This window comes from Cucumis sativus, chromosome 4, assembly GCF_000004075.3.
Source record: "Cucumis sativus cultivar 9930 chromosome 4, Cucumber_9930_V3, whole genome shotgun sequence".
Lineage (NCBI taxonomy): Eukaryota > Viridiplantae > Streptophyta > Magnoliopsida > Cucurbitales > Cucurbitaceae > Cucumis > Cucumis sativus.
Genome location: NC_026658.2, coordinates 11,627,640 through 11,638,854, shown reverse-complemented (window position 1 = coordinate 11,638,854; position 11,215 = coordinate 11,627,640). Strand labels below are relative to the sequence as shown.

General features: G+C 36.2%; 1 long non-coding RNA gene across 3 annotated transcripts; it reads left to right on the top strand.

Moving 5' to 3' along the window:
* Window positions 1-2,167: 2,167 nt before the first annotated feature.
* Window positions 2,168-10,589, top strand: LOC116403537. Of its 3 annotated transcripts, none has more exons than XR_004216322.1 (4): window positions 2,168-2,390; window positions 9,032-9,090; window positions 9,198-9,385; window positions 10,490-10,589. It is a non-coding gene; the product is annotated as an uncharacterized LOC116403537 (long non-coding RNA). The 3 variants fall into 3 exon arrangements; XR_004216320.1 differs by lacking the exon at window positions 2,168-2,390 and adding an exon at window positions 6,797-6,813; XR_004216321.1 differs by lacking the exons at window positions 2,168-2,390; window positions 10,490-10,589 and adding an exon at window positions 6,797-6,813 and having other exon boundaries at window positions 9,198-9,571.
* The last annotated feature ends 626 nt before the right edge of the window (window positions 10,590-11,215 follow it).

The following is an 11,215-nucleotide window of genomic DNA, read 5'->3' as shown; positions in this document are numbered from 1 at the left end:
CCTCACTTGGTTGCGTGCTTGGCATTTTGTGTAGCCCTCCTCGTGTGCATTCTTGGCTAGTGCATTTCTTGTGTCACAATCGCGAGCTTTGAAACACGAGAGGAGCGATTATGTTGCACTTGTTTTACGTAGACAACAAGTTAGCTGATCAAAATCTAAAAACCACGGACAAACACATGATACGATGTAGCCTCTCTTCACGTTCTTGAGAAAATGTTTTATAAAACGTGAGGAGAAAGAAATTCAATGAAAATATCGTTAAAGCAAGCATTGAAGACTGTCAATTGCAAAGAAAAACTTTGATTGCGAAGAGTGCAACAAGGCTTGGGCAGGGATTCAACTACTATGTCCCATCTATAGTACATTTTAGACTTTTTTAGTTCTGGTAGGCTTGCATAAGAAAAAGCCAAGTCACACCCAAGGTTTATGAAATAAAAAGGAAAGCAAAAAGTAAAACTAAATACAAAACATTAAAACAATGTAAATTGGGGTGTTTGGGCATGCGGCCATAAGCAAACAGCGCCCTGGACAAGCATGCTTGTTACATTCTCCCCCACTTAAACAATTGATGTCCCTGTCGACTGGCGAAGCTAGAATTCCTCGATCTTCTTATTTCACGCTTCAAGGTCTTCAGCACATTCCTAACGTGTTTCTTCCACATGGAGGTTCTTTCACTTCAGTAGGAATTCATGTATCCTCTTCATGGGTATACCCTTCCTCACTCTCTTAGGAAGGATTTCTTCCATTTCTTTATCGTCTTTCTGCTTTAGGTCACTAGATGACCATACACCATTGTTGCACTACTGGTCATCTGATATTGATGGTAAGGTTTCAAGTTGCTCACATGAGCTACTAGATGATTTTTTATCCATGCAGGCAACGATACCCATAGGATGCATTTCCAATTTTCTTCAGAACTTCAACAGGCCCTTCGTATTTTCTATGAGATGCTGATGTTGATGTCCTCTAAATCAAATTTTCTTTGCTTTAAACTCTATGAAGAGTTGGTCTTCAGCTCAAAACTTGAGAGGATGATGCTTCTTATCATACGCTTCGAGACTTTCTCTTAGTATGCTCGAGTGATGTTCGTAGTCTTCTCCCACTTTTTCGTAAAGTTATGAGCTTGAGGATTTTTTCCTGCATAAGGATGATCAACAATATGAGGCAGTATAGGTTGTCTTCCACTCAAGATTTCGAAAGGACTCGTTCTTGTGGATAGACTAGTTTGTGCATTAAAACAAAATTGAGCCACATCCATCAACTAGGCCCAATTCTTTTGTCAAAACAACAAAATGTCGTAGATATTCCTTAAGCATACAATTGAATCCTTCAGTTTGGCCATTCGTCTGAGGATGGCAGCTTAAGGATATATTTAGGCGTGTCCCCAAGAAGGCGAATAGTTCGGTCCGGAGAGTACCAATGAATCTACCATCCCTGTCACTCACAATGCTTGATGGAACTCCCATCACTTCAAGACATTCTTAAAGAACAAGTGTGCTATCAGCTCGACAGAACATAGTTTTGTAATGGGGATGAAGGTGGCGTACTTCGAGAACTAATTGATTATAACCTTTGGGATGTGTAATAAAATCCATGGATTTCGCACATTCAGGGAATTTCAATGTGTTCGACTGACTTTCCAAAGTTACTTTCTCTATAAAAGCCTGAAGCCCCGTATGCTGCAAGAATCAGTGTTGCCAATCGAGGTTGCAACGTTTCAAATTCAACTGATCAGCATACCATTCAAAATTTGAATTTTCAACATGACGAGTTTGTAACTTTAGTGCCCCTTGGAGAAGAAAATGAAATTCAGGGTATATGTAATTCAGGTTTTGTTCCACAAGATAGTACAATTTAAATTATTCTCCATATGTTGCTTAATTATCTCATAACGGTTTATTTAAAACCAGGATGCAGTGCATGATAGCAACGGTCCGGTTTCTTTTGCAGAAATAGAGAACAACACGACAGCTAGTATTGTAGAATTATCCAATACTCTTGGTAATTTGGATGAGACACATTGTTCTTGCTCTAAACATAGCGCAAAGAGAGTTTGGGAAGCATCACTTTCTTCCTTGAAGTCAAAGAAAGTAAAAGGAGTCAATCTGGACCATTTTCATTCTCACTCTAACAAAAATCTTGATCCTGAAAGTGATGTATACGATACCTGCTCTCAAGGATGCTCTTTAGCCAATTCAAAGCATGAGATTTTATCAAGTATTTATCCTAAAAATCCAACCAATCAGTGTACACAAAATTTCTGTCAAGAATTTGGAAGTGTAAATGTGGCATTAGAGGACCTCAATTCTGAAGAGAACACATTAGGAAAACCATTTAAAATTATGCTGATGAACATTGCAGACGAAACTAAGAAAACTCAGCTCATGAAGGTACGGTACCAATTTATAGTCTTCTAAAATATTCATCATTCATGTTTCTTTTATGAGATTTTCTATTGATAGTATTGAAGTTTTATATCCTTGGCTTAGTATTCTATAAAGGGGTGTTTGGCACAAGGAGTGGTCCAAGAAGTTGTGAAATCTAGAAAGTTTTGAACTCTTAGGGCCTAGGACATACGAAGTCAATAAGGCATAAAATTTAAATTTTCTTGTCGGGAGTCCACAAACACTTTTGGCCAAACAAAGAGCGGAAAACTCCACACTTCCCTAATCCTACTCTTCCAGCTCCTTAGCTCATACAGCCTCTACGATCTCTACATACTGATAGGCCCATGGTAGTGAAGGTGTACACCCGTAGGCACAAGAAAGGATTCAGGAGAGGAGGATGGGAAGTTGTTTTGTTGGTTGAATGCTGCTAGTTAAGGGGGCCATGAGTCTTTTATGCTTTCATATAAATACTATTATGATTGTTTGGGGAGGGTATGTTTTGGCATAGCTTGTATCAGGTTTCTTAGAATAATTGGGAGAGCTAGAGAAGCTTCTGATTCCTTCCCTCCATTATTGATAAATAAAATTGAGGTTAAGGCTTATCATATACATACCCAGCCATTTTCTCCATATTCCTTAAGAGGCATATCTTGCTTGGCTTATTTGGCTAGCTCTACTCATGTAGGATTTCGAAAGGCGAATCTGACATCCTGCCAAAAATGATTAATCAGTTTCTTTAACTATTGAACTTTTAGGTTGTATACTAGCAAGCACATGAAGTTTAGGGATTCAATCTTTATATTATTTTTAAGAGTTATTCAATATCCCTACCTAAATAGACAAATGAAGCTTGAAACTACCTATAATATTAATGTGTTGTTTAATTATGACATTTTGTTATCGGTCTTTCTAACTTACGAATATCCATCTTCTGATATGTGTTCACATGCATATTTTATGGATGTAGATTTTATAGTATTTCTTTATTTATTTTATATGGCATTAGCTGTATACTTTTTTATAAAATATTAATATAAATATTAAACCACCGATTCACCAAAAATTTTAAGCTGATGGTTGAAAGAAAATTCAATTATAGCCTTAAGCTTAAGCTACTTTGGTGGACTAGAAAGTATAATCTTAGAAACACTCAATCTGATCAAGTTCTTTGAAGCAAGAATTAAAGTTCGGAAAAAATTTTCCCTTAATTTTGGGGATTTTGAACCCTTAGAAGCTCCTGTAATAATCCAATATGATCTATTTCAAAGTGATTTTTCCAATCCTATTGATTTATGTAGAATAAATTCAGTGATTTTAGATGAAGGGCTCCAAAGTGATGGTCTCCCAGATACCTTAATTTTCTCAAACAGAATGGCTTATCCATCTCAAGAAATCCTTTCGAAGCACTTAGGAAGTTGGGTGATGAAGAAGAAAACCTTGTTCGACCGGAAAGAGTTTCAGCCCTTGAATCCTCGCCGAAAAAAAATAATTTCAGAAGGCAAAATTCAAATTTGGGTATAGCTGGCATCTCCATGTACTTAGAAGGGGAAAAGACTTCAACAGAAAAGAGAGAAAAACAGACCTCGAAAGAAGAAAAGGCAGCCAGTCGGCATTTTATTATCTAAAAAACAGCTCACCTAGCCCTCCCCAACCAAATTTTTTCAAACTTAATGTATTTGCAGACATTTTTAAAGCTGACACACAGATGGTAGGCCCCAAGAATTCTATTAAACAGAATTCCAATGGCTTTTGGTATTCTGACGAATTGGAGGAAGAATCAGAGTCCTCTCCTCCATCAAGGAACTTCACTTGCGGGCCATCTCCTGTTTTCAGTTCTCAACCAAAATTACCAGCCTCTCCCAAGACTAAAATATCCTCTGCAATGAAAGCTATTCCATTTCATGCCATAAATTTTTCTAAGCACCTCAAGACCTATACCAAAGGGAGAACTTTTCGCAACATTTGGATGAGCTTAACTAATTCTGATTTATTAGAGGAAAGTTGTGTGAAGATACAAATTCAAAATTCAGTTGGCAAAAGGTCAGTACTGCCTTCCTCCTTAAGTAATAAATTTTCTCAATCCTCCTCCAAACTTTCTGGTTCATTCTTTAATTTTGTGCAAGATACTTCTTATCTAAAAAAAGTTGAGAACCTAGAAGATGAATTCAAGGAAGTTGAATCAGTCACCAGTGTAAGTAGTGCAGAATTTGAACCAGTTGAGGAAGAAATAATTCAATCAGAGACAGAAAACAGACAGTGACTCTCTCGGTCCAGATTTTATTAAATTGTTTTCCTCCCCATAAAAAGAAATTTTGTGCAGGTCAGCAAGTATCCTTCCCCCTCAAGAGTTGGTTCCTTTCTTGGCAGCATGTGAAATTGAATTGATATAAGGGCAGAGGTAGCAAAGATGGAGATTATATCATTGGAACACTAGAGGATTCCATGGGCCATTCGAAACAAATTGGCTATTAAAAATCTTTTGAAGAAAGCTAATCCAGATAGAGCATTGATTCCGGAGACCAAAAGAGAAGAGATTGCCAGTTGTATTATAAAGGCACTATGGATAAATATAAGTTGTCGATTATTGAAGTTCGGTCAAGAGAAGGAAGGTCATTACAGTGTGGCTTATAAGTTGTTTCAACATTAATTTATAAGTTGTTTGGAAAGGTTCTCGCAGAAAGATTAAAGAAAGTCAGGCCAGGTATTACTTTGTAAGACCTCCTATTATCTATACCTATAAAAGGAAGGGTAGAAAGGGAAATTCCTTAGCAACCAATTATGAGAGAATAATGGGAGAGGATCGTGTAGGTGGGGCCCGCCAGGAGGGAAGAGAGAGAGAGGTATAAATATGTAATGTTGGGGTAGGGGAGGCTAGGTCTTTTTTTGTTATTTCAAGGAGAGTAAAGGTTGTTGTAGCCTGAGGGTATCCAGCCCCGTATAAAGGAGTTGGGTAAGTTTTCTATGTTGTTCTTCCTTTATTTTTCATATCTACTACTGTTGAATGTGTTTTGGCTTTTACATAAATAAAGAATTACAGAGTGCTGCCTCTGTTTAGCCATTTGTTAGGATATTTTGTGTTTTATTGTTAGAATCTAACATACTTCTCCATTACAATGTGGCTTTCTGGAAGAGTGCCAAATCTTGGATCCTATTTTAATAGCAAAAGAAACTGTGGAGGTCTATAGTATCCGAAAAAAGAAAAGATGGATCATTAAATTAGACCTTGAAAAGGCCTTTAACAGAGTGGATTGGAAATTTTAGAAAATGTAATGCAAAAGAAGATCTTCGACGTAGGATATTGTGTTATATTGGCCAGCCTTTACAGCATCCCCACTTTGAAGTCTTTGATGATCAGGACTTTCGGATCAGCCCTCTGCTTCAAACAGTTTTTGCTCAACCAATCAAGGCTTATTCTTCTTTGTTCTCAGCATGCTGCCTTTGATTATGATTTTGCTTTGGAAAGATTCTTTTTATCATTTTGTTTGTCTCTGTTTTTGTGGCTTTTTGTTTTGATCTTGTGTTGTCGCTTTTTGGATGTTTTGAGGGCACTAAGGGGGTGTCAACCTAGTTTGAGATGCCCGGATGCGCTGTTGATCTTCCCTCTCCCTTTTTGCTCTTTGTATATTCCTCATGTATATTGAGCTTTGTCTCTTTCTTTATATTAATAATAGTGAGACTCGTATCCTTTTTTAAAAAAAGAAAGAAAATTCAATTATATATCACCAACACTCTCCTCACTTGTGGGCTTGAAATATTTGAAAGGCCCAACAACTGGAAATGGATTTTAATTGGGGAGGAAACGACAATGCGAGGCTTGAACACAAGACCTTCTTGGACCACCTGCTCGGATACCATATTGAAAGGGAGACAAACAAACACACAACTTTACGTGGAAACCTGTGTACCAGGAGAAAAACCACTATATTTTTTTTCTTATTATTTTCTGATGAAAAATACAATAGGTACAAGGGAGAATAAATAGAATATACAGAGGAATAAAAAAGGAAAATATTTAGGAATTAAGAAAAATATTCCCATAAACTTTTCATAAATATTCTAAGATTCTAACAATTAAAAGTTCTATTTATTCCAAATTGTGACTGCTCTAATGTGCAGTTGTTTTCTAATTCAGATGATTGAGGAGCTTGGTGGTTCTCTCACTGCTGATGGGAGTACAAGCACTCATGTCATTACAGGAAAAGTGCGAAAAACTCTAAATTTTTGTATTGCTCTCTTTTTAGGGTTAGTCTTGCAGCCTTAGACGAACACTCTTCTATGTGTCCTTTTGGCCTTTGAATACCGATAATTATCTCATTTGCACAAAAGTTAGCGATTCCATGCACACAAGGCCTTTGCCGTTATTCTTCCATTGCCTCGTAGTTGTGCTTAGGCTAGAAATTGTTGTGAACCTTCTAGATCTAAAAGGGTATAGTTTCTTATTCTACTGCCTGTTTACTTTTAGTTAAACATCAAAATCAATTCTTATGTTTGAGTTGGATTGTATCATGCTCTTCCTTTTCAGTTGTTTCTATCGTGATGGTGGGTAGTGGTTGTTAAGACAACCATTAGGCTAATTTGGGTTTCAGGCTTACTTTTCTCATTTTACGTGTAAAATGGCTCAAGCTCACTAATGAAAGATATTTGTTGGCTAGCTAGTGTTTTTATCCTCGATTTCCTTCTTCCCCTAATACATTATGTTATGGAATTTGTTAGATACCTAGATTAGTATAGGGTTGGGTATAAGGGTAATTAGATATTTAGAAAGTTACTAGTAGTTATTGTGTAAGTGTGGTTACTAGTAGTTATTATGTAAGTGTGGTAACTAGGGTGGTTACATGTTATTATAAATGGAGGGAGGGTAAGTTGGGAGAATTCTGGGGAGTGATATAAGGCTTGGGTGAGAGTACTCAAGAGGGAGGGTTCCAAGTGCTTTATACTTGGTTTTATCTTGTATTTTCTTATAGTTACATTATAATAAATTCAGATCTTGTTCTTGTTAGGAAGTATATGTCTCCAATATTATTTAAATACAGTAGAAGAATTAAAAAGGGTAATATTGACCCACACGAGAATATAGGAGAGATTATAGGAGGAGAGAATATCGGAGGAGATCTTTCCCATTAGTTTGTTAGTAAAGCAAAATAAAAGGGAGGAAAGAGGAGGGAGAAAGGGACAAAATATTCCAAAGAAGTAGAGGCTGCCGTCTTTCGTGCTCGGGAGAAGTAGAGGGTCCAAGTCAAGTTCTTTTTATTCGACAATCTCCGGAAGAATGGAAGGATCGTCGAGCAAAGGACCAATGATTGAGAGTATCATCGAAGGTGGAGGTAAGACATTGAAGGAAATCAAGGTAGAAGGTAAAACAAACAAGTTTGAAAGGGATAAAAACTCGAACGATCATAGCAAATTCAAGAAGGTTGAAATGCTGTGTTCAGTGGCACTGATCTGGATTGTGTTTATTTAGAACGGATTGGAATCTTCAGGTCCATAAATCGATGGACTCTAAGAAGTTGCTGAATCCATAGAAGAATCGAGGAAAACGCGATTGCAACGGTTATACAATGAAGGTGAAGAGGATGGCAAAGAGTGACCAAGAAGAAACTATAGAGGAAGGTCGATAAGGATTACTTGTGAGGCTCAAATGAAGACTCGAGTGAAGAAAAATTTGTTGCTCAAAGAAACACAAAATGGCTGGTTGCAATGGAGAAAGAAGAAGCCGACAGTTACCGATCTACAGAGGCTCGAGAAGGTGGTCTGAAATAGGGGTGAATCACGTGACGAGGAAGAAGTTGCTGCACACATGATGGTTCCAATGACGTGGTAGAAATTGGTAGGAAAGAGGATTAGGACAAAAGGAACAATCTTGGGTTTTACTATTTCATGTTTGTAAGCACACCTTGAGGACAAGGTGTTTTGAAGGATCGGGTAATGTTAGATAGATTAGTATAAGGTTAGGGGTATAAGGGTAATTAGATATTTAGAAAGTTACTAGTAATTATTATGTAAGTGTGGTTACATCTTATTATAAATGGAGGGAGGGTAAGTGAGGGGAGAATTCTGGGGAGTGATTTAGGGCTTGGGTGAGAGTACTCAAGAGGGAGGTTCCAAGTGCTTTATACTTGGTTTTATCTTGTATTTTCTTATAGTTCATTATAATAAATTAAGATCTTGTTCTTGTTAGGAAGTATCCTAACAGAATAACTCTAGAAGGTCTCATGTTAGCGAATGATAATCTGCGTTAAGTGTGTATTTGTAGGAGTTCTTCTCCGGGCATCTATGGTTGATATTCTTTACCTTTCAATATATCAAAGCCAAGGATTCTTTTGCATTTCTCTATGCTTTTTCTTTACGATTTATGCTTTTTTTTAGTTATATTTGAGAATAGTATTTCATTTCTTTCATGTGAAATGTTGAACTTCAGTAGTGTGGAGAGTGGAACGTAATATCTTACCTTTTATATTAGTAAACTTGATTTTAAGCAATGTGTTTTTGAAGATTTTATGTTGTAGAATGTTTTTTGTTCTTCAAGCTACTGTTCTTAACTTTATTTTCTCCTGTTAATGTTCTCAATGATTATCGAGCATATGCATTACCATGTGCCTTCAAGCGTGTCAGTGTGCTCTTGCTCATAATTGCAAATTACTCAGAGCTTGGATTGTCTCCTCCAGTTGGTTAAAGGAAAGCTACCGGGAAGGCAGATTTGTTGGTAAGTTCGAATGGCTTGCTAGTATCAAAGCGTAATGTATTTTCTTCCACTTATGTTTTTCATCCTACCTAATTTTTGTGATTGATTAATTCCTTATGGATCTGCAGACGAGTTGCCTTACATACTAAATGATGATGACTACATATCGAAGTATCGAGCCAGCCTAAAAGCTGCAGTTCTCAGGGCAAAAGCATGTTCTTGAGCTTTATTTGAAGGGTATGATGTTTGCATATCAGCTCACGCTCAACCACCACCTAAAACTCTATCCCTGATAGTCAAGTCAGCCGGTGGAAATGTAATTTCTCTGTTATTGTACAAATCTCGAGTACTAGGTTTGGTTCTCTATATTACATATACAACCACTATAATATGGCTATCCTCCCATCTAATGAAGACGTGAAGTTCTCAACAAACAAGCACGTATACGAATTCTAGACATGGGTCAATAAATCATAGACATGGTGACGTGTCATTTTTTTCTTAAAAATATAGGATAGTGCTAGAACACAGTTTTAATATATATAATTTAAAAAGTATGTATCATATTTATATAGAAATTCAAAGTCAATAAGTTTATGTATTTATATGCTTAAAAATAAGCTTGTCCTTCACTCAAAACTTATTCAAAGCCAAGAGTTTAATATGTGTGTGTGACCAATCTTGACCTTTATTGCATTGGAATACTTGTTGTCTAACACATCTACTGTACTAACTAGTGTTCAACATGTGTTCTCCGAGTGTTCCATACATATTGTTTATTGATACACTAGCCAAACTTGTGTGTATGTGCTTCTTAAGTCTTTAATATTTATGTTTGTTTTGATCCTAGGAATTGAGCATGTAATGTAAAAAGTCTATGCACAAGGGGTCATATGGCCATCTCCGTGTTTCTTTAATTATCAAATTTGTTCAAGTTTTTAATTGTCTCTAGATCAAAATCTGGAGTTATTTTTTGTGATTTGGTGTACAAATACATACATCCATGTTTCTAATTATGATTAGATTGTTTTCTGCTCGCAACATTTTATTGTTTAGCTTGTCTTTGATCTTGAACTTACTATTATGTTGATTTAAATTCCATTTTAGCCTTAGAACTTTCAAAACATCCATTTTAGTCATCGAGCTTCCAAAACGTAGCCAACTAACGGTTTTAGTATTTTGTAAATTATTTTATCAATTAATATTCATTTATCCAATACTCATCGGTCATTTCTGCTATATGTGATTGGAATATATCTCATAGGAAGCATTTTGAAAGTTGGGAAAAGATGGAAAATTTTAGGGACTAGAACAAGAATTTGTTTAATATTTTTTGATAGGGTGAATTCTTGCAATTTCCTTGTCGTATATACATAATTTTTTCTCTCATTTGGCAAATTCATTATGCTTGAAAATTTAGGTGATTCATGAGCTAGATAAAGTAAACAACGTATGGAAGATGATCTTTGTGGCTTGTGAGGAAGACGTGGAGGAAGCCTTGGTGGCCGTAGAAAAAGGGATATGGACTTTCAACGTTGAATGGTTAATGGCATGTATAATGAGACAAGAAGTAGACTTGGAGGCCCCTTAATTTGCTGAGTCCCTATGAGAAACAAGGTCACCCTAACTTTCAGTTTTGAAGCAGCAGCCAGCCATTTCGTCCTTGTGTAAATCCACTCTTTTCTCAACTCACTCTAATTTGGTACATAAACAAACTCTGATCGCTCCATCTCTATATTCATCAGTACATAAAAGACGATAAGTTTATTCATGGAGAAAGTTGGATGTAAGTATGTTTTAGGAATGGTCCTTCATTTAGTAACTTTGGGAATTGTAAAAATGAGGTAATGAAGTTCTATCAAGTTGAATGTTCTTGTTTATGTTAGATGAGACTGATTCTTGGATACCAGAATTAACTTGAAGTACGTGTTTGAGTTCCATTGGAGTGATTAGAGAAAAGATGTTCCTTTAAAAAGGGTAATTTTTTTATGTAGACTTTCTTTTTATTAAAATTGCTTAAAATACAATTTGAGAGTATTTCAATAGCTTTCAAAGAGTTGTCAAACACTTGTAGTTTTTCTAAAATAACATATTTTCAAAATTAATTACTGTAATAGTTAAACAAAAGATTCTTTCCCTTCGAAAT